Raw genomic sequence first — 27,865 nt, forward strand, 5'->3', positions numbered from 1 at the left:
TCAGCAAAACGGACGTCCGTCATAGGCAGATAGGCGGACATAGTCACATAGACGGAATGCCCAGCTCTGTAAATCTATACTATTGGTCAATCCTCACATGTGGGTGTTATTTTTGCAAAGTATAACCAAATGGCTTGCTCTCTTTGACGATGGAATGTTAATGGTTGAACAAACATGCAGTTTTTGAGTTCTACTGAAAAATTATGATTTTGGTGGAACAAGGATTCCGCCTGACACCATATATGTAAGCAAGCTCTTTTCACCTCATTCTGGTGGGTCACTAACACACATGCAAGGACACTGTAACAGCAACTAAGGAAAGCTTTACACAGTTTTTCCTTACTACAATGTCACTTTTAAGGTAATTGCTGGCTCTTTTTCTGTCAGCACCATCGCAATACCAAAATCCAATTGTTGTTCGTACACCCTGCTCCTCTGTGATCTTCATGGCAGCCGAATGGCTGCTGCAGCTTGGCAGGAGAAGTTAGGACGCTGTCGCTGCAACTGATATGACACGCGCAAGTAGTTGTTTTACTCATTTCTATTTCTTTTGTAGACTTGACAGGGAGAATAGTGAATGACGATAGGTAGCGATGACATTACAAGTCCATCATGAGAACGTCATTGTGCAATGAATATGCGTCATTCCTGCAAAGAGAGGATTTTCGAAGGAAGCATTGTTTATTAATACTAACTGAATTATGCACACATGTGCAGAAGAGTTGTGTGTGACAGCAATACAAAGCAGTGTATCATATGACCAGAATTCTCATCTCTGCATTCAGCTAAATGGTACACTACCATGTTCATATTGTCTAGTGTGCACCTGAGGAAAAAAAGGCTGTCATAGCGTGGCGCATATGCATACAAATTGGTGTGGTTGTGTATTAGGGCCCATACAAACAAGGCTGTATTAAATGCCAGAAGAAAATATGATGTTGAACAGCCTGGAGTCACACCCCCTTAACCCCAGGAAGAACACAGCATGGAGCTGTCACTTGAGTCAGGCGTCATTATCGCTGCAGGTCTGAGTTCTTACTGAAGGCTGACAACTTTATGATTTGATTCACTTGAGCTGAGAAGTAATTAAAAAGGGAGGATGGCAGTGAGACCTCATAATGAAAAGGTATTATTCATGCATTCTATTGCATGATGTTATGCAAATGCACAAAATCTGTGTGCAGTGGAGGCATACTAGGGCATAACCTAAATCATACATTTACAATAGTTATTCATCTTTTTTGAATCACGTCACAAATTTGTAACTAGTTTTGTAGACAGAGATATTAGGATGTTAACTACTGCATTTCACAGCGTGAAATAAAAAGAAAACCAAAACGGAAAACAAAGGCAGCATTTTAGCTTCTGCTTTTATTGTGGGCAAAACTGTACGAGCTCATCAGTGAAGCATGATGGTGCTAGTACCATGGCGAGGACATGTACGGCTGCCAATGGAACTGGTTCCCTTGTATTTATTGATGATGCGACTGCTGACAAACGCAGCAGGAGGATTTCTGAAGTTTTTAAGGCAATATTTTCTGCTCATTTTCAGCCAAATGCTTCGGAACTATTTGGACAATGCCTCACAGTGCAGATGGACAACGACCCGAAGCATACTGCAAAAGCAAAGGCAAAAAGTGGAATGTTACGTGATGGCCACGTCAATCACCTGACTGACCTGTATCCAAGTGAGCATGCATTTCGCTTGCTGAAGACAATACTGAAGGGAAAATGTTCCAAGCAACAACAAGCAGGAACTGAAGACAGTTGCAGAGGAGGCCTGGCAGAGCGTTATGCATTTGCAATTGACTGCAAAGGATTTGCAAATATATATATATATATATTGGTTCCAGCCTTTCTGTGTGGAGTTTGCCGAAAAATCCTGTATTTTTGTGGTGAAAAGTGTGATCGTTGAGTGAATATCTTGACATACAAGTAGCATAAAGAGGCAATCTTTGTGAACAAATTCTGAAACACCCTGGAAGCACTGCTCATGATAAAGTCCCTAGATTTGCTGAGAATTTTCTTGTGAAAAATCAAACTGTCCAACTTAGTGACAACGTCCGTCTACCCAAAATAATGTCGTGCAAAGGCATTTCCCCTCGAATTTGACAGACGCAATGTGAATGACATAATATTAAAACCCTTCCTCATCAAGAGATAAAAATGTGTATTTCCCATGCCTGAAGGCAGTCAATTATATGACAAGTACATCTAATGAACAATGCAAGACTAGTCGGAATTTAATCAAAAGGCAGTGGCCGGGTCCCAGTGCAGATGGAAAATGATTAACACAGTTAATCAAACATCCCAGAGTTAGGTTAAACACGGCCAGCCTTTGCCATCATCTGAAATATGGATGGGATGCCTTGCACATTTCCATTTTTCCATTTCCTTTTGCCTTTGGAACATTTATGGCATTTATCACATTGACCCTATTTATTCTGCTGCTTTCGTTCAGGTATTTATGTTAGCCATGACATCTCTGACAAATGTCCTCTATTTGAGAGCAAATGCAGACACATTTAAATGAGCTAATGTCTCCACAATTACTTAACATTCTATTTCAGCCAGTGGGTCAAGGCATCAGTGAGCAGATGAACTAAAACCAAGATATTTGTCATGGATTCCAGAGATTCTTTTAAAAAAAAAAGACAAATGTATGTACAGTGATTTGATTTCATGCAGCCTGCCTTGGTTGAATATTATACATATTAATTAGAGCAACACAAATCGATTAGAATCGGATAATCGTTTTTGATTCAAAAGATGCGAGTGCATCGAATCAAATCGTTCACTTTAGAATAGATGGAGATAAGTATTGACTCATCTTTTACTGGAGAAAATTCGTAATTACAACATAAAGAAATGAAAACAGCAAAGAAAAGAAAGTTTCCTCAAAGCCAAATTAACCAAATAGTATTATTTATACACTTTGTTGTATCATTTGATGGGGCCATTATAACACCAAAGTTAGCCGTGGCCTAAGACTCAGTCAGTGGACTAGTTGTCATCGCTGCAACATAAAAATTGAGTGTACACAAAGTGCAAATGTTCAGACACTGCTATATTATATTCCAGAGTCTCCACTTTGCAGCATTGGTGTCTTTTTTGCAGCACTCAAAAAAAAAAAAAAAAAGTCTCAAAATTAAATTGGTCTCCTTACCATGGCTAGCAGCCATAGAAGTAAATACACTTCTTTGCAAATGAATTATTTGAATTTCCAATTGAGGAAATAAAGTATCCACCTAACCTAAGATAACCTAACAGACATGATCGCCTCCACTGTTATTGTTTGCTAGCTTGTGTTGTTCAGAATGATGCCTTCAATGTGGTTTGCTGCAGTACTATTTTGAAGTGGACAATCCAACTGAAGCAAGTCTAGCTGTGCCAAGCAAATACCACAACAAAATGTTATTGAAAGCCTTTCGGAATATGTGTATTCAGATTAACCAACCTTGCATGGTTATTGACATCCGCTACTGTTGGGAATGAAAAATGACATGTTTGCATGTATCTTTTTGAAGTGCTCCTCAGTGATGATGTGCACAAGTTTAGGGTAGATCTTTTTTTTTTTTTTTTTTGCATTCTCAAAGTCAGGAATAGCAACTTTGTTCCATTCGCAATTTACCACGCAACGGTAATTAGCCATGATTACAAAGTATCTCTTGAGAAATTGGGACAGAATAATTTACCGCTTTGTCCTCAGGAATGAAGAGATGCCCTTCCTTTACATGTCGCTTTCCACTCTTGGATTCTCTCAAGAAGACGCTACTAATCAAGCAAACTATTTGATTGCTTTTGGAATAATTAAGTTCAATAATTATGGTGACTCATTCCAGACTTTTAACTGTGTAAATTAAAATGTTTGATATCGTCCATTCTTGCGAGTTTTACAAGCATACATATTTTGGGCTTGCAAAAGTTTAAAAAAAAAAAAAAAAAACTTTGTTGACTTAGTAATATACTCAAGCATCTATAGTTTGTATCACTTTTTTAAACCCTGGGGATCACCTCCTGTGTTTGGAACAGTAATGTTTTATGGAAATAAGCTATATGTACTTAAAACTTATAATTGTGTTCCTTTATACTTGGACAAAGCAGTTACTTTTAATTTGGTAGAATTAATCGGAATCCAAAATTGAAGGGAGGAATGTCTATCCACAATGATGAATGCTTAAGTAAGATTTTGCCTCAATTAAATTTCAGGCAATTATTCTGGAAGATTATTGACCTCTAATGGGACTACTGAGGTCACATATTGTCCTCTGTCTTTGCAGTGCCGTATTCATCTTCATTAGGGAGAACAATTGAAGTTGTTTCCTGCTCAAACGAGAGGGTATTAACGCAGACGGATTAGCCCCTGCACAGTTCACTAAGAAAGTTGATTTCTATTATGGTCAGCACAGGTAAGATTTTCTTACACATTTTTTTATATATATTGGCCTTGTAACTCTTGTTACACAAATGCGTTTTAGTCTTTACGCCGCATGGTACAAGTAACACTATTTTTTAAATCTACCTCCATGAATGTCACTCAGATGTGACCAGACTGAGCAGCCTATTTCACATTGGCATTTTCTGTCTGACAGTCCTGTGTGGAAGGTAGTCAAGTTTTTGTGTTCTTTTGTTTTTCCCCCCCACCACTGCAAAGTCATCCAATAACGTCTGCATATGGCAAGATCCAGAGATGTATTGGAGGTCCGATGTGTACAAAAGTGAACAGAAATGGAAACAGAACAGTGCCTTATGGTGCTCCAACATGACTGAATTAGTGAAAGATAGCAGATAGAGTTCAGAGAGCCGATAGGTAACTTTGTGGACTGGCACAGTTGGAACCATCTTGTCTTGACATCTTGACTTGAAAAATGGATGCATGCTCTTTACAAGAAGGGAATGAGCGGACCGCATTTCCTGAAAAAGCTCAGATCCTTCAATGTGTGCAGCAAGATGTTGGGGATGTTCTTCCAGTCGTGTCATCTACTTTGCTGTTGTCAGCTGGGGGAGCAGCATCAGTACCAGGAATGAAAAAAAGGATCACTGAACTACCGGTAATCAAGAAGGCTGATGACACCATGGGACTGAAAATAGAGATCGGAGATCACTGAGCGAACTTCACTCCAACTTGGACAATCATTCACATCCTCTTGAGGTGGCAATTGGATGGACTGTACAGTATTTATATTTTTCCTTTTAATTACTGCAGGTAACACTATAAATCACCATCCACTTCTCACACCATCTAAGTAGAGCAACACCATTAATTAATCTGCTCACAACAACATTGCCAATTTACCATTAAAACAAACAATTCCGAGAGAGATGTTGCCATCCATGATTTTATTTTAAACCCTGAATTGGTTGCCAGCCAATCGCTGTACCTCATTTTAATAGAACTGAATAAACTTGCTTCTGTCTTTTTATTTTCATTTTCACTTTTTATTTCCTAATTATAACAACATACCAGGGCTACACAATGGCAGATTATTATAATACAATTAACTGTTTTAAAAAGATACATGACATTCATATTTAGCACAATTGAGTTGCATGGTTCGTTTGGAAAATTAATTGGCAGCCTCTGACTTGCAGTATGGGACCCTGTGATCAGCTAGCTATCTTTGCACACGTCTCCAGGGCAGCACTCCAGTGCCCAATTTTTTTTCATTTTCATTTTTATTTTTTGCAGCACAGGACAAGGACATATTTTGATGGATCATTTGAGCTGCAGCACGGTGACACGGAGATAACCATTGAGCGCTCCTCCTACAACACATTTGGCCACTATTCGAACGGCAAATGTAGTCGTTTGCGCGGGTGCTAGCATCGTCAAGCCAGCCGCAACAATGGTTGTTCGTACGCTACGTAACGCAAGGGTTAACTTCAGAATAAATATAATACGAGGTGGAGTGTAATTTCTAGCTATGCCAAGTCTTTGTGTATTTATTTTTAGCGAATGCGATCGCTACATTACTGTTGTTGTTGGCATGACATTGTAGTCTTACATATACTGCTTGTCGTGTGGTAACAATTGTGGATATTGATCCTCAAGTCTGGAGACAATTGAAGAGTAACTGTCCAGCGAAAAAGCGCTGGGTTATTATTTCAGATTTCTTTCGAAAGGCTTGCAAGAGAGGATGAAAACTTGCAGATGTTCTCGTTTGTTTGCCAATGTGTTATAATTCCTGATTATAATACATCAGCTTGATGAATTCTAATTACGATAGCTCCATTTTTGACACGATGCCTGCGCTTTTTCCCTCCATGTGTTGCACTTGTGAGTGAATGGGTGTCTTGCTCAATCATTCCAAAGCACACTGAGCATGGGCTGCGTTTACAGTGAAAATGCCACATCTTTTGAAAAATATGTCAATTTTTCCACAAGGCAGACTTATAGCATGGCAAAATGAAGCAAATTGGAACTGTTGGCCTCTGCTGAACCATATTACTGAGGACCATATATCATTTTTTTATAGGTCACAAGTGAAGCACATCTGTTTCCACTTGCCTAAGTTTCCATACAAAACATTTGAATAGAGATTCTTCATGTATATCCTTTGCTCCCTTGCTCTTGTTTAAACCAACATGTGCTTCATACATCAGCCCACCCGTCAAAAGAGCCAAAGGCTGTGCTGAACTAGAACTTTCTCAGCTCGTTTGATTAAAGAATGTAGTCGCAGAAAGCCGTACGATGTTTACGCCACAACACGATGATTTGTTTATGCAGTGCGGTCTTTTAACAGTCAACTTTTCTGACAGTTGTGCAAGCCAGAGCCCAATATGGCCATGCTGAACCTGGCTTTTTCACTCAAATTTGATCTCAAAGCCCCTCATGTGTTTGACTTCTTTTTAATTACTTCCTGTCTGCTGGGTCAATTATAAGCCCTGGGTTCTTTTAAGGGGGAGCATAGCATTTTGAACAGACAGAGTGATTAAATAACTGAAATGTGAGCACCATCATGAGATCATTCATTGGGGCTTGATTTGATCATACGTTATACTGTATACCCATTCGAAATGTACTTTTTAACGTTCGAACAGAAGTTGATCACTTGTGCCGCCATCCTTGAGTCCATTTTAATTAGACCAGGAGAAAAGACAAAGAAGTCATTATTGATTGAACTAGGTTGAAGACATAGAACACTTTGAAGTCTTACTCTGTTTTCCCATTATTGATTTCAGTCACATGGGTGCTTCACTATTGTCACTTAATTAAAGGATCTTATTAAACAAAAATGGTTAAAAGCTCAAACAGTACTCAAACATATAGGACAAGTTTCCATTAACACATTGACACTGATTAACCTGAGGAGAAATCAGTTTGTGCAATTTAGAAATACTCTGACATTTATGTTCAGCAGACAGAATTGAATTCCTCAAGGTTGTACGATTCAGAGTTCGATCAAAAATTAGCCCTCTAAACTTGCGGAAAACTTCAGCGCTCATGTGCATAACGCTTGTGCAAAACTTTTCAAACTTTTATATGGCACCTATGGGTCATCACTATGATCAGAATGTTGGGTAGTTTTAACAGTGGTTCACTTACTGTTACATTTGTGTCACAAACAAGTATTCAGTGGTTAAAAAAAAATTGAGGGAAAATTAACATGAATATTTTTATACTTATCGTACAGACCCTGTAAAGCAAAAGTAAAAAAGTTTGAAACACAGGTGTTACTCATGGTGGACTCAACCATGCCCCAAAAAATATAACAACTACATTTTGAAAAACAGTTTAATGCAATACCTCAACAATTCAGCACTTCATACTTTCATCTCAGTCTTTGCACGTTTTCAGCCATTACCTTCAAATGTGTTTAATTAGCGGCAAATCTATAATTTCATTTTACAGTGACTTTTATAAGATTTTGTAATGATGATAGTTTGACTCTGGAAGTGATTTTTTTTTTTCCATTTTCATTATTTCCTAGGAACAGTTGATTCTAAACATGGATAAACTGTAAACTGACGAGCATACTGTACCTCAAATGGAATGTTTTGACCTTAGAGGTTCTGCTGTGCTTAATTGTTTGAGATGATTAGTAAGAGTAATATTCACAACGATATACTGTTTGAAATAAAATGTCTACTCTTAAATTACCGTTCTGAAGCACATATTAGTTTAATAATAGTTCAGTTTTGGATTTCATGGGTTGATTTCCAAAACACCATCCAACCACACAAAATAAATAATAAATAAACCGGTACAGAGCCTATTCCTAACCCAAAGGAAGTCCAGTTCAATCCGTGCAAAAACAGGGCAGCTCCTTGTGGAGGTGGAGAAGTAAGGTTAAGTCTCTGAGTGGCATGGTTGCCCATGGCTACATAAATATTAACCGACTCGCTTCTGTGGTGAGACAGGCCTTCTTTGATTGGAAGTCTGCTGCAAGAGCTTGATATCCAAGGAGACCACTGAAGGCACCCTGGCAAAATTGATGCGTGAATACCAGGAGAGTCCATGTTGAGTTAATGTGGAGAACTTTCCTTCGGGAAGATCCAGCTGCTCTTTTTCATGCAAAGGAAAAAAAAAAATCGGAAAAAAAAGTATGCATTGTATAAAGTCTCCTCTTAAAGCAAAAAAAAAAAACAGTAACAGAAAGTAGAGGATGCTAAACAGTACCAGTAGTCACGTGGCTACAATCTCCAACTGGAATTAGCTCAATCGTCCTTTCAAGAAAAGTGTTGCACAAACCTGAAGGAAAAAGCAAAGCAAACACTCAGGGCCCTAGTTTTGTGCCCGGCATGAGTGCAAAGTTCAGTCTAATCCTGCGTAGACGGGCTCAAGGGTGCAAGAGAGGCGTTCACATGGTCTTTGATATTGCGGGAACATAAATTTGGAGGCCTTGAAAATGTAAAGATGATGATAACAATAATGCGTTCAACGAATTTATTGCTACAAGGATTCATTGCGTTCGATGCACGCTGTCATCATACGACGGCATCCACCACAAATATCAGTGGACTGAACTTCAATCAAATTCACTACCTGCGCCATGACTTAGACCTGCTTTTAGCTGGTCTAAGGTCTAGTCTACTGTCTGTCACCAAATTGTTAGGTGCGCTGCGGGTGCGTAAAAGAAAGCACCCCCGATCCACCCAGCATGCCGCAGCAAGGTCCAAATTCCCAATCCCAAAACTAGATTTGCACGAAAATGAAGACGCAGCAGAGTTTACGCTGAGCGCACGTGCACCTTTCTCTGAAAATAGAGCCCTCAGAATTAATCCTTTGATGCTGACTGAAATTATCACATGATATGCTGACTTCCTGTATGATGGAGGAAAATGTTTCATCAAACTGCAAAGCTTTTGGGGCATTCAACGGTTAAGGCAAAAAAAAAAACCTATTGATATAGTAGTCAAAATAATCTAATTTAATTCGACCTTTATTATTACCTTTCTTTCACATTTTACTGCCTTATGATGAGGAGTCAAGTTGAACTAAAGTTTGCTACCAATGGCCTATTTGTTACTTTCACTACAACCTTCAAAATCCTCGTAACGCATACGTAATTTGTTCACTAACATTATGCAAACACACAATGACCTTTTCAGTATTATTTATAGCTTTTGTATGTTGCTAGCTAACTTTATCTCGTTCCAAGTCATGCCAAAGGCTGAAAATGTTGCAATTGTGCGCAATTGTGCTGCTTGTGTGCATTGGAAAACTAAAGGGCCTGTTTTGACTGACCGTATTTATTCATGTGTGCTGCCGAGTACATTTGATGTCCTGCACACATCCATGTTAAGATGCAAATCAGTAAGCTCTCTTTCTGTAGGAACGCAAGTACACAGGTCAAGGTAGTGCATAAAATGAATAAGTAATACAAAAAGAGAAACAAATGAATTGAATAAGAGGACCAACAAGTCATGTTGCCTGTAAGAAGCTTTGTTAATTGTGCTCTGAAACTTTAAATCTGACCAAAAACCTTTGGCCACAGAGCTCTTAATTTGTCAGGGTCAGCCGCAGTCCATGTGACTGGTCATGTGTGCCTGAGATGTCAATCATGTGCAAATATTTTGGGAAGGAACCAATAAGCATTGTTCAAGGAACAATTCAAGGTTAAGAGCCAGGCTTTGAGCCACATGAGAAATTGGGAGGTATGTTTGCTCACCGGGGAAGACTGAGGCCAGTCCAAAGCATCTGCCATTATCTCCACATGATAAGAAAATCGGGAAAAAAAAATCAACAGGAGTTATGTCTTTACCAGCAAGCAAACAAACACAAATCACGTCTGTTTTCTGCCAGTTTTGATTTTCGTAGTAGCGGCGAGTCATGGAAGGTCCAACATATCCAGCGGATGGCGTTCAGGTGAAAAAACATGGTATTTGATTAAACTGCCAAATATCCTTGTCCTTTCTTTGCCTTGTAGGCTAACAGATGTCTGTAGCCCAAAATGAACAAAATGATTCATATTTTTTGATGTATGTTCTTGTATGTTAAAAAAAAAACCTAGAAAAGTGCATAATCATACAGTACTTAGTTCAAATGTCATATTTTCAGGGGGCTCGGAGACCAAACCTTTGCCCCCTAGCACCAGATGTGTTCTGGACGTTGGATTTTGGGCTAAATCTGGTTGGTTCCGTCTTAGACTTGATTTAGCCCAGAAATAGTCGTTGAAAATTGTGCTGTGTTTGGGTCATACAAATGTGTCCAAATTTAGTAAAAAAAAATATGGCTCAGATTCAGAGAACAGCTCAGCCGTGATTGGTCATTGTGAGCAGTTGTGATGTCATTTTCAGTCAACAGAAGACAACATGGCCGGCCCCAGAGATGGCTAAAATCGAGTGCATTTTGCTGCTTAATTTATATTCCACAAACGCAAAATTAATCAGAACGCCATGTTTCAACTAATGGGCCTGCTGGGAACATATTCTTGAAAAAAATATGTTTGGGTTGACTTCCGCTTAAAGAATTTAGGGATGTTTTTTAAACAACCTGGCAACCAAATTTAGACTGTACATGGATGTCTTTTTAAAGACGTCTTTTCAACAAAATGAGAATTACGTCTTTTCAGCTTTCACTTTTCAACCAAGATAGGACGTTTTTTGAAGGGACATCTTTTCTAGGTATTTTCAACCAATTTTTGCTGGATGGGATGCTCTGTTTAAATTGGAGTAAAATAAGGTAACTGTTGAGTCATATGCATGTTAACTCCAAAATGCAACTGACAAGCTAATGACTGCATGCCCATTAATATTCATTAGGACCCAGAGAGAGATGGGTGCAAAGAGAGGTTTTTATTGGTCAAAATATGTATTTTACATATTTATGTTTGGCACATCATTTTATTTTAAGTTCTAAAAAAACAAGTCCAAAGTCTATTTTTAGTGTTTTTAGTACTCACTATAGGGGCTGGCTTCTTCCAGAAAAAAAGCATACTGTTAACATGTATGTAGAGGCTCAGCTGTATCAAAATAAGTTGTCTTCCCCAGTAATTACTCGGGCTACAATATGTTTGTTTCATAAATTCAATTTATAAATGCAATCCATTGGCTCAACATTTAAATAACTTTTATGAAATTTGATGATTTAGTCAAAGAATTTTCCCAAAAGTATGATGCTTCTCTTTACATTCAAATGTGCAAAACAGTGAGCGATATCTTGCCTGGTTGTGAGCTCAGCACCCTTAAACCTCTTAAATTGCCCTTGCCACACAATAAATGAATTACCGGTATTTGAATGCTGAAGTAAAGAATACAGATTTTTTTTTAAATCTCACTGCCTTTTGATTTGACATGTTTCAATGTTAAAACAATGCTGATTTCTACATGTAAAACCTTCATTCATAATATACTGGGCCTGGGCTATGCTTAGTGTACCTGGCAGCTAGCAAGCAGCACCTGGTGTCACTGAGCCTCCTTTTGTGAGATACGTTAATAGGACTGTAACTCATAAACACTTGCGGTGACTCACGAAAGACATAAAAGCACAAATGCAAGACACACAGTGGGGATAAGAAAAATATTACTGGGTCAATTCTCTAATAATAAACTGTCTTCACCTCTAAATTGTTTATGCTGAGTTATCTTTTCAAAGGAATAGTTGAACACCCTCTGTTGGCAATTTGGACTGCAGACTTGTATGAATACAAAATTGCTGTTTAAGAAAGCCATAAAGACACCACATGTGTTTTTAGTCTCTGCTTATAAATAAACATTTTTCCAGCTATGGATGCTTGCCACTGAGTGACCTTTTATTACATCTGTTTTCTCTTTTTTTTTGTCCTGCCCCCACCCAAAAAATAGCATGTATTATTATGTAAAATTATGCTTATAAAAACATAAGTCAGCCCCTTGCCTGCATTCACCTTCACCTGGTGAGCATGACTCAACTTCACATTTCCCCACAGTGGGTGAAAGACAGTTTTTATTGAAGCCAGGTGCTTAACCATGTCCTGCCTCATAATATTTCAGGACAGAACTGCTCAGCCAAATCACAACACACGAGTCCTCGCCCATTGCTGAAATAAGAATGCAACTCTTGTGCAGTGACCTTCTTTTGTTTTATGTAAGTAATAGAGTAACTTATGTGGATATTGCACACACTGAATTTGAGTATGCTAGCTTTACAAACCTGTATAAGGAATCAGCTCTGCTGTGCAAGCAGTGTGGGTTTAGAGCCCACTCAGTGGTGTAAATGTATGAATGGCTGCCTGTGTCTACATGCCATGACTGGCGACGATGTTGTTATCTAGCATTTGTCCAAATTCAGCTGAGATACACTCTGATGGGTCTGTTTCGCAACCTCGAACAGATACAAATTCAAACAAATATATCTACAGTTTGTAAAAATGTATTTATATACACATGTGGAGCCACAACATGGCAATAAAATAATGTTATATCACAGCTAGATAGATACAGTAGAAAAAAAGTCACTTTTTTGTCATGTAGACCAACATGAAATTTGACGTGGAAGTTGATCAATGGGAACTCTAATGGGATCCCGTTTAAAATGATAGGTGGGCAGGTCTTTAGGCGATTACTATTTCATAGGGCCGGACAAAAAGCCGGATAGACGGACGGTGGAAAGGTGCCGGGCCCGGCTGCAGGAGGAAGGTGAACGGACTGGGAAATTTTTGTAAAATGCCCAGCTTTGCAGTAGGTGTGTGCATCTCTCAAACTAAAATTTGATACGAATCTCGATACGTACAAGGACGGTCCATTTTAAAGTGGAACAATTCATCAATTCGGTTCGATTCAATGGGATTGTGGTTCGATTCTATCTTTTACGCCTCAGTTATAGGGGGCATGATGCAATGAGTTTCTTGTCATTTTACAACATGAACTTGTCTGTTGCCCTGCGATTGGCTGGCAACCAATTCAGGGTGTCCCCCGCCTACTGCCCGAAGGCAGCGGGGATAGGCTCCAGCACGCCCCGCGACCCTTGTGAGGATAAGCGGTAGCGATAACGGATGGGTGGATGAACTTGTCAGTGACCAATTCGATTCAGTTTGATTTGATGCATTCTCGTCTTTTAAATCAAAGCCGATTTTCTGATTCAAATCAGTTTTTGTTCCATCCCTAACAGATAGGATGAGTTTTTCAAATCATGAGTCATGCCATCTCTGACAGTGGACCATTGTAGAAACAGATATTATGACATACTTTCTGTTTAATCCGGTGTGCCTCATTTTGTGGTCTTTTGAGTGTACATGTATGAAAAAAAATGCTGAACCATAGTTTAGCTTGACTACTGTGCCATCGTGTAAGTGTTTTATTGCTGTGATTACCCATTATGACAGTCGAGACTAAATCCTCATTTTCATTGGTTGACTCGACAGGACTGCCCACTGTAGCGCATCACTGTTTGCACTAAAGCAAAGGATATATCTCAAAGCAGAAAAAGAGCCAATAAATGATGTATTGATAACATCCTCTCTATGATTTCATTTAAATTTCCTCAGAGCACAGAAAAAAAGATGGCACGCTAAATAGGCCCCTGCTGTTGCCACACAGCCCGGATCCGACAAATTCCAGTCCTGGCTTTTGGGCCGCCCCTGCCCTCAGTGGGTGCCCGCACACTACAGTCTGCTCCCGGCCGAAGCACTGGCTGGCTGGCTCTGCTTACTGGAAGACTGCCGCTCGTCCTTTCCTCCTTCACCCCGACGGCTTTCGGCTTCCAAACTTCTCGCCCGCGGACGCAGCGCAAGCCGTGGATAGAGCCACCAAGCGTCCGCTGACACTTTTTTTTGTTTCGAGAAGAGCAGACTAGATGGTGTCGGCTCGGTCCCGGCAGAGGTGTTGACGAGAGCGTCCAGATCGGCTTTTGGCTATGGAAGTGTGCCCCTGGAAGAGCGGCACGGCCGGGATGAGAGCAGAACCTGTCGCCGACTGAGAACCAACCTGAGTCCCAAGAAGAAGGGCATGCCTCAGACGCGCAAACCTTTACAGGACTCATCATCAGACACTATCTGACTTTTTTTCACCTCCTCTTTACTCTCATTTTTTTTTTCTAATTCTGACTTTATTTCGCCTGGCTTCGCTACAAGGTAAGTTTCATTGCACTTTCAATGAACCGAGATGGCTTCAAGTTTAATGTGGAGTAACTTTGCCCACTGTGACAAGCACACTCCATCGCGTGTTCGGGAATCAATTAAAAGAAGCTTTTTGCAAGGCAAGTTGTATTTTAGGAGCTTAAAATGTCACGGTCACACGCAGATTGCAAGCCGATAACTCAAAAATACAGAAAAAAATCCCTGTGCAACAGATGTGCGGCCGCGTTGAGCCTGCATCGCGTTTCAGAGATGGAATCAGAAGTCAAAACATTAATTTCTTCTTTTTTAGTTCGGTTCTGTGATTTTTTTTTTTCCTTTTTACAAATGCATTGATGCTTGTGTTACATTCAGCAGGGGATTTCTAGTGTAGCTGTGACCTGAGAAGTGATTTTTTTTTGCTCCTTCTGTGGCTAATTCTTTATAACTGGACAGAAGCTATTTGTTCGAAGACACGGGAAGAACAAGTGGAGAAAATTATCCATGCAATGTAATAATTACTTTAGAAAAAGTGGTGCAATTGGCTGGCGAATGTCAGCGAAGTGAGGCAAAGGGAGAACTAAATGTGTCTGTTTAAGTCTATGCAGAAATACGACAAAACGGGATGATTTAGTTATTTTTGGGCACATATTGTCAAGGGATGATTTAGTTATTTTTGGGCACATATTGTCAAGGATGTCGAAGGCATGTGTTCAGGCTCTGGGTGAGCTACACGCCGCGGCCGGGCCGGTGTGGCAACCCCCGAAGCACAGCAGCACGGTCATCCATCACTGCATTATTGGTCAAATAGGCCCCGCATTTGTAATAGTCTCAGGTTTAAATTGTGCAGGTTGAAAAGGATGATGCGATTTCCCGAGTGGATTCTGGTCCGTGAATGCGATTTGAGTCTATTTCTCACAATGAAAAGAATGATGTGCATCTTGCTACATTTCATGTGCAAGTGACTGTTCCTTTTGGATCATTTTAGAAGACTCATCCATATGAATAACAACGCAGTTTGAAAGACAACTAAGAAAACATGATTTAAAAGTAAACCATGTCGCAGAAGAATGTACACTGTTTACATTTATGAGTTCACCTCATCTGTAGAGGTAATTCGCAGCCCTTAAAGTCTTGCTTTTTGTGTAAATTACATCCATTTGGAATAAACACGGGGGTATGGGCTACTGGAGGGATGTTTTCTGAATTTTGGTGTTGGATATAATGTTGCCTCGCCTCAACCCATCGTGTTATGCTGTGTGTGCAAAGCTTTCGCAAAATGGCACAGTGACTCACCACGAGTGAGGTACATTTAGGCCAAAAATGTGGGTCAATTAATGAAAAGAATTTGAAAAGTAGTCTTGTCTTCATTTTAGTGTATTTTTCAATATATTTTCTTTGCCCTGTCCATTAATTGTTCCAATCTTCTTTGAATGGAATTGGGTCTGGTTTCAGAACCCTTTTCACCAATTTTATGTCCAGGCATGGATCGATGTGGGCTGGCTCGCTTCTCCAAAGGGTTTGAAGCAGTCACAAGTGTCTCATCTGCGTTTTCTCAACTTTAAAAAAATATATGTATTTCACACTCCTGCCAGTGCGCGTGAAAGAGGAGGGAGTGGGTGAGAGCTCATCAAAATTTGTGACATTATGGGCTGTTGCTTGATGCACACTTGCCCATCCCACATTTGTTTTCTTGCACAATAGACGGCACCCGAGATTGGCTTCTTCTGACGAATCGCACACTTAGGAGACCGTTGTTTGGATCCTTAGATGATAACAATGAGTCAAGCACTTGCACTTTGGCTTTATTAAGGTCATTTGTTATCGATTTAATATTGAATGGCTTAGACGGGTGGCAACATGTGCTTGCTCTCGTTGTGTCACTGTACAAATGAGAATGAGCCGATCATTACCTTCACTTGTGATTTAAAGGTTGCCCCGCCACAAGTGTCACACTTTAGCCATGGAGAGCTTTAAAATCCTCATTGATGACCATTCAAATATGCTCGCTCTTCTTTTGTCTCTGCGCTCATGCCGTCTTGTTAAGATTCGAATGTTCTTCTTCCATGAGCGAGTGGAGTTGAGGATAGATAGGATAGGGAGTGGACTCATTTTGATTTACTCTCCGTTGCCGATTTTGGCATATAAATTGTGGGTTTGTGGGTTTTTTCCTATACGGAGTCATGCTGGGCGGATAACTGCTTGCCATTAAAAGGAATAAACAAGGCTGTAAAGAAAGGCAAGGATGGAAGGTGCGCTCTATTTCGCCGCCAAGTACTTCCTCTTCATGTGACTTATTTTATTTTACGATTGCTAATCAGTAAAACACTGGGCGCTACTGTGCGCACCACCTCCACCACCACCAAACATTTGTTTCCACTTCCCAAAAGTCCCTGCAGTGCAACAAGGGTGGGTGAGGGGTGGGGGTGATTGATTCGTGGGCTTCAGCTGAAGAAATTTCCTGCTTGCCGAAATAATTTCATACGGGTATGTGACACGAACGAGAGGAAAGCTTGCAACGGCTCTATTTCAACTACGATGACGAGAAGCAACATGGCTGCCGTCCTCACTCTGGGTTCCCGTTAGGCGGCTCTGTATCTTCCTTTTGTGCAATGTTAGTGCAAAGTGCAATGCACAACACGCACAACCGGACACACTTTGTGGTTGTAAGTCATACTGTATTTTACGACATGTTGCGCACATGCTTGGCTTTCACAAGGCTGTGCATGATTTAAAACTATGAGTATTGGTCACACCCAGCATGGAGCAGGAAGGAATAAAATTGGCCAACAAATGAATGATAAGGTAAAACGAATTTTTTTTTTCTTTTTTCAATTAAAAATAATTTGCAGTCAGAGCACTTCACGTCACGTTCATTTCATGTCACTTTGGATGGTGGAATTACTATAAAGAAATAAGTGTAATTATGGAAATGTGCAATGAATTTTCAAAATCACCTCTTTGTTGCTGGTTTAATAAGAAGCGAGAATGAAGACATACACACAAACCCACAGTCTCATTTTTTTGGTGGGATATGTGAGATATGTGAATAAGACTCGTGCTTATCTGTGCGCAGCTGCAACACTGTTTGGAGAAAATATTCAATTTGTGCATGTCAGAGGAGATGGGAGGCTGCGAGCAAACAGCAGTTATTGCGGCTCCGCCATAGCAGCCGCGAGCAGGGCGTGCAATGGGAGAAAAGGGGGGATCTGCACACGTCTGCCAGGGGAAGGGAGTCATGTCTCGGCTGGATTATAAGAGAGCGAAGCACTTAAAAGCCCCTCCGCCGACAGGACACGGGCTGTTATTCAGGGATGGTGTGGGTAAACATGGCAGAGCAATATATCTGTCCTTGACTATTGTAACTCATTGCAAGTGAGAGAAGTTCAACTCTGTGCCTTTTTGCATTTAAAATGGTGAAGAAAAAAAAGGAGCTGTGGCTGTTACATAGTTGATTCAGTCTGGTCCGGTAACGCTTTATCCAGCGGGAACCAGTTTAGGCAACGTAAATGTGTTAGAAAAATGTGCCTGCTCTTCCGTGTAAAGCAGAACAGAATTAAGTGAAAAAAAAAATAGGAAAAAAATGATAAAAAGTGTTGAAATTTTATTGTAATGTACTCTGGTCATCTAGTGTAGCATTGAACTTTTATTCTATTAGTTTTTGTATGCATTTAACATGTTTTTCTAAATGTATGACTTTTAAGGAAAATATTTCCAATGAATAAAAAACATTAATCATTAAACATTAGGTTAGTTTGATACGTCTTTGATCCCGGAAAAAAAAAAGAATCTGGTAAATATGCAATCAAATCAGCACTAAGGACAGTACTACTCACACACAACATGAATCATATCCTTTCATAGCTGACATTCAATTTTATGATAACAGTAAAAGGTTTTAGTGTGTGTGTGTGTGTGTGTGTACACTCACACAAAACGAAACTTTTACCATACCATTAAACAAAGTTTTTGGGCACTTTGCATTTTTGCACATTTATCATTTTTTGGATAATACACATTGTGACATTTAATTTGATATGTCGCTGTCTAGTGGATTAGGTCTGCAAAGTTGTTATTGTGTAGTGCAGCGTGTGCTTGGCTGTGTTTGGGGCTTTGTTCTCGCACCGTAGCTTAGTTGCCAAGTCAGATGGAGTGGAGCGTCTGGCCTGGGACTTTCAGAGGAATATCACAATATCACAAGCCTGCTAAGTTGCTAAAAAAACTAAGCTAATCAACAAAATAATTATCTGTTCAATTGCTACCATGCCAGAGACATCAAACGCAGTGGAGGGGTGGAAAAACAATGAAATTATGTGATAATGATTGCTCACGCTGACAGGAGGCGCTTTTTTGTGTGTGTCTGTACGTGAGGAAAGATGGACCTGCGGACTGCTCACTCACGAAAACGAAAAAAGAATCTGTGTACATTTTGAGAATGAACATAAACGTCCATCATCACCTCTAATGAGCTTCTTATGTGGGTTTTTTGGCATTGAAACAGAGAGAGAGAACAGTATTAGTCGATTAATTTCCTGCAGTGAATCACGGAACCTGCTGCTTTTATCTTCACACTGCGCTCCATGTGTGGGCCACCGAAAAAGGTTTATGTTTGCCTCACACGCTCATAAGTTTGGCCCGCCGTGCGTCCCCCTCTACCCCCTACTCTCCCCCTTTCACTCTGGGCACAGATAATGTCTCTGCATATGAATTAACCGCCCTCGTTGAGCTTCTTTCCAGTAATTGAGAAAGCAGACACCGTAAAACTACCGTCATATTATATCTGATATGTTCTTCTCTGAGCTACTTTGAGGGTCTGTTTGGAATTTTTCTTTCCAAAAAGAAATAAAAGTACTTTTAATTTTCTGGGTACAGTTCGAATGTTGTGCATGATTGAAATCTAGCAGGGGGGGGGGGGGTGCAGTGCAGCCTCAGCAGGTGCAATACGCTCTAATTGTAAAAAGTTATGATGATTGAGCAGAAATGTGTTTTTTGACAGGCTTGTAGAAGAAGAAAGAATTAAAATATACTTGGTGATAAAATGATGCCGCTTTATTAACTACACCCACCACCCACCATTTAACCACTTTAATAAGATTCTGCCTTTTATATTCATAATAGCGATCCGTTTTGAGGTATTGATTTGACAATGTTTATTATTGTAATTTTTAGTCTGTAGTTCCTATCTTGTGCTGCTGTACCTAAAGTGTATTTTAAAAGTACTATTATGTGCGATGGGCAAAATTACAGGCGTAAATACGTGTCAGTTCTCCATGTTGTATGGTGATTCTTCAGGTTTGAATGTGATTTGTTGTTTGTCTTGACACGAGAGCTTCTGATTGTGTTGCTGTAAGCGGCACACAACGTGCGCGTGTCACAATGAAGTTTCCGCTTGCTGCTGTCTTACCAACACAGTGCAAAATGGCCTGAGGAGGAGTTGTTCCTGACAGAGATGCATTGTTTGAGGCAGCCAATAAAGGCACGCGCTGAGTGGCTACATCTGTGAACCTCATCATGACTACAGTGTGGGCCGAGAGACAACACGGCAACTGTCACAGCTGCACCTGCTGCTCTGTCCCCTCGCTCTGTGCCGCCCGCCGAGCAGCCACCGCCGCATCGTCCGTCTCTGCCGTGACCAACCGCAAGCCCTTGGCCTCATCTTTGGGTCAACCAGACATGAGTTTCTTGAGGGAAAGCTTTTGAAAACAAAGGAGAGAGAAAAACGTGTGGTAGAAAAACAGAATTGAAATTGTTGCCCCCAGGGGGACTTCGATGTAGTTCTGCTGAAGTGCAAAATTTCTGCCCGTAAAACAAAATGGGGTTCAAGAGAACTGTCTTAATATAAACTGACCAGTCTGGAGAATAGTATTAACGCTAGTTGTCCCTCCATGTTACTGTGAATGTAGAATCCCCGAGCTCCTTAGCACACACGCACACACCTACGCACACACACACACACACACTCTTGTCTAATGGTGACATTAAGAGCATTAAAAGCTTTGAAATTTGCGCTTATATGCTCAACTGCTGTTAACTCTACTCATTTGAGTACTGGCAAATTCAATATTTTAGCCCCAAATTGTCTAACTATTATTTTAGCTATTAAAAAATTTTACATTGGTGACTTCCACCTTTTTATGTTTCATTATTCAATATGTATCACAGTAATAACGTTTCTGTTTCGTTTCTTTTGTTAAGTATTATTAAAACATGGCTGAGCGGCAGACATTTTATGGTTCGACTGCTGAGTGAGCTGTTTGGCATCAGCTTTTTGTACTTACAGTCTTGACAGTAACTCAATTGGCTTTCATTAAAATGTGCAGCATCAGTTTTCATGTTTGTAATTTACATTATTTTGAAATTGTATTGAGCGGCATCATTTTACTAAATGCTTATTATTCTTTAGACTACATAGTCGAAAGGTGTGAAAATGTCTGCCTTTTCCAAACATGGTTATGACGCAAAAAGTACCTACTTATTGTCCAATTGGAGAAAAATTAGGCTAATGACATACAGTAGGCGTGTAAGAAGCGGTGTTTCATTGAGAGCTGATGTGTGTGACAATGGCGTCGACTCAGGCGGTGTGTGTGTGGGGAGGGGTTGAGACTGATTCCCCCAGTTTCAGCCTTCCTTGTACAGCTCTACCAGGCCTGCTGGCATGGGCTGCTGTTTTTTGGCTCCAGCTCTTCCACCTACGCTGCGGGGGTGCTCAAGTAATAAACATGCTTAACATTGGTGATAAGTAACCCTCCACCTCCGAATCGGCATTGGGTTGATGGAGATGTCAAATGATTCATGTATTAATCATGAAAATTGGAAAGGAGAATATTGATACCCCTGATCTTTTTGGCACGCGCACAGGAAATGTACATGTGTGCAGGCTGGCCCAATAGTGCTGCTCACACTTCCCCTCAGTGCTGTGTTCATCAGGCTGACACATTTTTTTCTTACACTTATTGCTTTTTAATATTCTGTGTGTGTGAATGCTGCAGATGACACCTGTTTTGTTTGTACAGCAAGGAAAAAAAATACACATTTCCATGTCAGCAGTACTTTGCCTTTAATTTGTTCAAGGCTTATATAAAAGAATGACGTTTCCGTTCATTTAAAAACTATTTCTACATCGACACAAGGAAATATATTATTGCAGTGTGTTGTGAAGATAGAGTATTGCTCCTCCTTGCATTTTGTTTGAAGATGTGCGTTGATAAAAAAATAAATAAAAAAATGCAGCTTCTTCTTCTGCCATGCATTGGTAATTGTAAAAAAAAAAGTAATTTCAATTTTTACTGACTGTTTTTATGCAGCTGTAAAAAGTGTCTATAAAACCCCAAATGAGTTTTTCTTCTCTGAAGATCGATGTGCACGGATTGGTATCACCGTAAAGCCGTTAGGCCATCAGTTGACGAGTAACCTCACATTCCACATAATGATCAATGGAAGGAACGGTTCAAACCTTTGTCCCATCCAGTGTTCTCTCTCACTTTACTTCACTTTAGCACTGGCTCTTGCCACTCTCCTTTTCTACTCTGATATGCATTCTACACCTAGAGGCATAATGCAAATATAAATCTGGACTCTCAAAAAGTAACGGAGGGAGGAGCAAGGCAGCGTTTTGAAACTCATACATTGTTGATTTTTTATATATATATATATATATATATATATATATATATATATATATATATATATATATATATATATATATATATATATATATCTTTGAACTTGAGCAGTGGTTCAGTAGTGTGATGAGAGCAGGTCCATATCAGCTGATGAAAAATGACCATAAAGAGGTCAATCAAGCTTGGAGGGAAAAAAAAGACCTGCTCATTTAAAAAAAAAAAAAAAATTGTCATTGAAAAAAGTAGAGCCGATGGCATTTGTGGCATTGTTCATCAGTTTGATCTGATTGCAGTCGAAAGTGGTGAAGTGAGTTGAGGATGCAGCTTCTGTAGCCATTTCCATCACAAAAAGGTCCGGCCTGCCCGCGGCTAGACAAAGAGCTGCATTTCGGTAGAGGCCGAGACCTGCCCACTAGATGTGAAAGTTTTCTCCTATTTTGCCTGATAACATCTCCCTGAAAGTGGAGGTGAGCTGGTTTCATACTTAGCATATTTAGCTAAATAAATCCACCTAATCTGAAGCAGAGGACCATATGCTCTGTAAATGTAGCTACGAGACACCCGGTGGTGAGCGCAGTAGACATTGCAACGCCTCCTCACTTTTAGCGCACGCAATTTTTTATTTTCTCACCTGAAGCACCCCAGAGTTTCTTGTACATATCGGGGGCAGTGCACAAACATACTGTAACTTAAAGACTTTAGTAAACTATATCAACTATCATTGACAAAAGACTCCCTCTGCTGCATACATGCTTCAAACATAGATCAAAATGTGTGCCCAGATAGCTGTGTCTAATGAAGCTATGGTTTGAACATTCAAGTAGAGCGTGCAGTGATAGCCCCAAACTGAAGTGCTAATTGATGCTCTGGATATTTTCGGCATGTAAGACAAAGATGGATGGCAACGACAGAGAATATTTATTAGTCGTCTACTCTTTTGAAGTCGCAATGTGTTACTGCTTAGGACCTACAAAAATGTATGTAAATTTAAGTGCAGTGACAGAGCCTTTCAAGATCTGGAGCCATTCCTTTTAAATTACATCATTAAATCAGTTTGTGTTGTGCAGCTGGAAAACATGTTCTACATATGGGAGTTGTTGAGAAGCTTTCCATGACTAGTTACTACACTAACATTTGTCTTTTAGTATGAACTCTGAAAGGAGTGGACATAAAGTACAATATATGGATAAAGAAATTGGTACATACCTCTTACACGCGCACGCGCCCCCCACCCAAAAAAAAAAATCACACGAGACGAGATGTCTCACGAAATTGAGTCCGCGAGAACGAGATGAGATTTTTGATAAATTTCGAGTATAAAAAAAAATACCTAATGTAATTTTTTCAGTTTTCAAAATGTTTTTTTTATCGTACAGACTGCAAGAAAATTAATCATCTAGCTCTAAAGTGCAAATGCAAACAGGAGTCACTTTTGTTACATGCTCTCAAATATTGCTGCAATAACAGCTAAAGCTGAGATCTTTCCTCTTATTGAATACTTTGACAAAATCCAACTGGGCTCGTGGGGCAGTAACTCAATTGTATATAGTGTTTTATGTTAATTTATTGGATTTATTTATTTATATTTTTATTTGTATTTTAGATCGTTGTTAATATTTCTTGATACATTTATTAATCGATGTATCACAGCCTCTTATTGTTTTTTAAATTTATTATATTGTTTGTAAAGTGCTTTGCTACAGCTCTAGCTGTTATGAAACGCGCTATATAAATAAAATTGTATTGTATTGAATTGTATTGTAGAGGGTCTGTGTCAAGATTTCTGCAACTCGTCGTAGTTGTGGGCTCCTCAGAGCTGCAGATACGCCACCCTGCTGCTCTAGATCGCGAGCCATCATGTCCAAAGAGTTGTTCTAGCGCGTGATTACGTCCATAATTAGTTTGTGCGCGGGCAGCTCGACCTGTCTTTATTTAGGCGTCGAAAGTGCTGCTGCTGTTGAGCATCGGTGAAAAAAAGAAACTATACGCTTGACACGTCTAAACAAACATGATACGCGGCCAACTTTGGACCAGCTGCACTAGCGTTGCGTTCATTGCCTGCACGGTAAGCATTTAATGTGTGGCTCAAAGCCAGCCTCACGTATCGCCACATCCATGTTGTGAGCGTTGTCGGTCACAACAGCAACTCCGTGATTTGTCCTCGGAAGCTCCCATTCGGTGACAGCTCCTTTTAGGACATCTGCTATGTTCACCCGGACTGCAAAACACCGTCAAAAGAAAATAGATCTCGTGCTGTGCAGGGACGAGAAATCTTGTGGAGTTCTAATATATATATATATATATATATATATATATATATATATATATATATATATATATATGTATATATATATATATATATATATATATATATATATATATATATATATATATATATATATATATGTATATATATATATATATATATATATGTATATATATGTATATATATATATATATATATATATGTATATATATATATATATATATATATATATATATATATATATATATATATATGTATATATATATATATATATATATGTATATATATATATATATATATATATATATATATATATATATATATATATATATATATATATATATATATATATATATATATGTATATATATATATATATATATATATATATATATATATATATATATATATATATATATATATATATGTATATATATATATGTATATATGTGTGTGTGTGTATATATATATATATATATATGTATATATGTGTGTGTGTGTATATATATATATATATATATATGTATATATGTGTGTGTGTATGCATATATGTGTATGTATAGTATATGTATGTATATGTATATATATGTATATGTGTATATATATATATATATATATATATATATATGCATGTATATATATATATATATATATATATATATATATATATGTATATATATATATATATATATATATATATATATATATATATATGCATGTATATGTGTGTATATATGCATGTATATGTGTGTATATATATATATATATATATATATATATATATATATATATATATTTATGTGTGTATATACTGTATATCTGTGTATGTATAGACATATAGACATGCATATCGTTTGACACCATCAAATTCTAATTGAGAAAAGTGTGAATATGCCGGTTTTGAGTATAACAAAATTCGACATACCCTTTTGCCAAAATGTTTTTTTTTCCAGTTATTGTCATTATTATTTTCTTCTACAAGATACAATTTACCAAAGAATGATACATAATGTTGACCTTAATCATGTGTTTGATAATTATTGTTTGCAGTACTGCAGATTATTTCTGTACTTTGCAATATAGTGACCTCATTTATCTACATGGGAAGGGCTAGTGTACTGTACCTAATTATTTGGTCGGCCGGTGAAAGTTTCTTCCAGTGGATTGCGTGCTGTATGTTAATAATATGTAATTCTGAGGTGTAGAACGTTTGACCTTGTTCTCACATTCCATTTGTATTCCAAGTGAGTTGTCCTCTGCTGCCATGATTTGGTAGGACTTCTCTGTAACTATTACAGTTTTGTGTATTAGCCAGAAGAGATACTGTACCTTGATTCACATCTCAATTTCGTACGCAATCCCAAGCGCCGGACCAAAAGGTGCGACCTGAAATTGTTCTCGCTTTCAGAGTTTGTTTTGGAAATTAGAATCCCTTTGGTATAAATAAAGTGGGAGCAGATGCATTTCCTTTCTCAATTTTTCTCACACGTGGCTTGGCGGTCTCGTGTAGCTTCTTGTGTATTTAAATTCCTTGAAAATTATTCACTGTTAGGGAAAAAAACTTACCATCCTTTCCCCTTTTGCTTATCACTAGAAAGCAAACACATTAAACACACACAAGGTGTAACATAAGTGATTGCTGTATCTGCTGTCCAGCTGTGGATGATAAAACAGGCCATGAATGCAAAATGTGCTTCAATTATACTTGAATAATGTAGGAAAGGAGATATCTATTCTTCTTCTTTCAAGAAAACTCTAAAAATGCTATATTTTTTTGTTATTGCCGTTGTCGTCATTTAGCTGTGTAGCACCAAGCAAAGTGAGGCAGCTTCACTTTCATCATCTCATGAATTTAAATATGCGCTTGACAACTTCTCTCTAAGCTTGAAACTGTCATTAGATCCGCCGTGGCTCCCGGGCTCTAAAATTGCCTGATCCATTGTACAGTGAGCAGACCAGAGCCGGGATTCACTTGAACCTTAGTTATTAAAATAGAGGGTTGGTGGGGTGAGCTTGTTTGCATCACAATCCGCCTCTCTGTCCTGATGTTATGCTAATGAACACTGAGGAGATGTCTCAGCCCCACCAAAACCATGGAGCTATGTCACCGAAACTGCTGGAGGTAATTTAATGGTGCGCCTTGAACTTTTTTCAAAGCTTTGCTCTTTAAGCCAACTTGTTGTGATTGAACGTAAAAAGAAAAAAAAAAATACAATGCACCTTTTCCCCCTTGTGTTATTGTTCTACTCGTTTAGTTTTCTTGGAGCAAAAAACAAAGCCAAATATAGCTTCATGTGGTTTAACAAGCCCCATTACCTGTCCGGGTGCTGTGATTTAGGGCTGACAGGTGATTGGATTTGGGAAATACGACACCCAGCTCTTAATGTGTGTGTAGGTGCGTGTGGCATGCGTGTGCTTGTTGACAAGACAGGGCCATACCGTGTTTTGGGTTGACATGCTGCTTCCCTTGCGGAATGAAGGCATTCATGCTGTCTTTGGAATTGAAAATAGATTCAGCGGTGGCGTGGCAGGGATTGTAACATGCCAAGATGAAGCTGGCTACTGTAGATTTCATGCTGCTGTTTAAATAATTATTTGCTTATGTAATTGGTATAATTAGTTTTTCTGTCTGTTGGATTTCATCTACACTGAATGGATTAAGTCCATTATTGACTGCATTTAAATTTTTGGGTTTGCATGGTCCATGGAATATCTCATTCCATTATAAGTACAGAAAAGTCCAAGTCATCTGTTTGGTTGTCCCTCATTGTATAGCAAGTGAAAAAGCTTCTTGCTTTGTTCTATTCAAGTGGCGTAATGTGGTGTCCATTGTACCGGTCGTTTGTCCTTCATCTGGGCTGCAGAAGGTTAAAAGCATCAATTAGACACTAAGTCACGGTCGGCCACATTATGGCCGAAGCCTTTAAGCTCAAAGACTTGGCACTCTTCAAAAAGAAGGACGCACAATGGTTATTGCTTTACAAGCCTGTGTACTTTTTTTTTAGTATTATGTCTTCAATTTTATGCAGCATTTAAAGATCATATGTTTTGGTGTAATGATGAGGTGGATGTAGGCCAAAGGTACAATTGAGTCACTGTTAGATGCAATAGTCACTGAGGAAATGGGCTTCACTTATTTAGTGTCTTTCTACTGTCAGGCTACTTGCATCGCTTTTGCACTCATTAAACTAGTCACACAGTGATTAACGGGGTGTAGTGTCATTATTGGAATATAACATCTCATTCACACACAGAGGCACAACGGCACCGGGAACAACTTGTTTAGTACCTTGCTCAAGGATACTTCCCCATGGTTATGAGGGAGCCTTGGAATTTAACCAAACGTAGTGGAAATATGCCTCAAAATTTAAAAAACAGCAAATATCCATCCATACATTATAATAAATAAATACTAATTATAATCTGACTTTGAACTCCTATCAGGCATGACATCACACAATCGATTAGTGCACCTCACAACAACTCAGTTCAAAATGAGCTCAG

At 38.9% G+C, this 27,865-nt stretch overlaps 1 protein-coding gene across 16 annotated transcripts in view; it reads left to right on the forward strand.

Moving 5' to 3' along the window:
* Positions 1–13,873: 13,873 nt before the first annotated feature.
* adgrl2a (adhesion G protein-coupled receptor L2a) overlaps positions 13,874–27,865 on the forward strand; it is a 116,910-nt gene continuing 102,918 nt past the window's right edge. For all 16 annotated transcript variants that reach the window (XM_086046841.1, XM_086046842.1, XM_086046847.1 and 13 more), the window contains exon 1: positions 13,874–14,492. The gene's annotated coding sequence lies outside the window, so the exon portion shown is untranslated. The remainder of the gene's footprint in view (positions 14,493–27,865) is intronic.

The sequence above is a fragment of the Filicampus tigris genome, chromosome 12 (assembly GCF_054856515.1).
Source record: "Filicampus tigris isolate MCC_2025a chromosome 12, RoL_Ftig_1.0, whole genome shotgun sequence".
NCBI lineage: Eukaryota > Metazoa > Chordata > Actinopteri > Syngnathiformes > Syngnathidae > Filicampus > Filicampus tigris.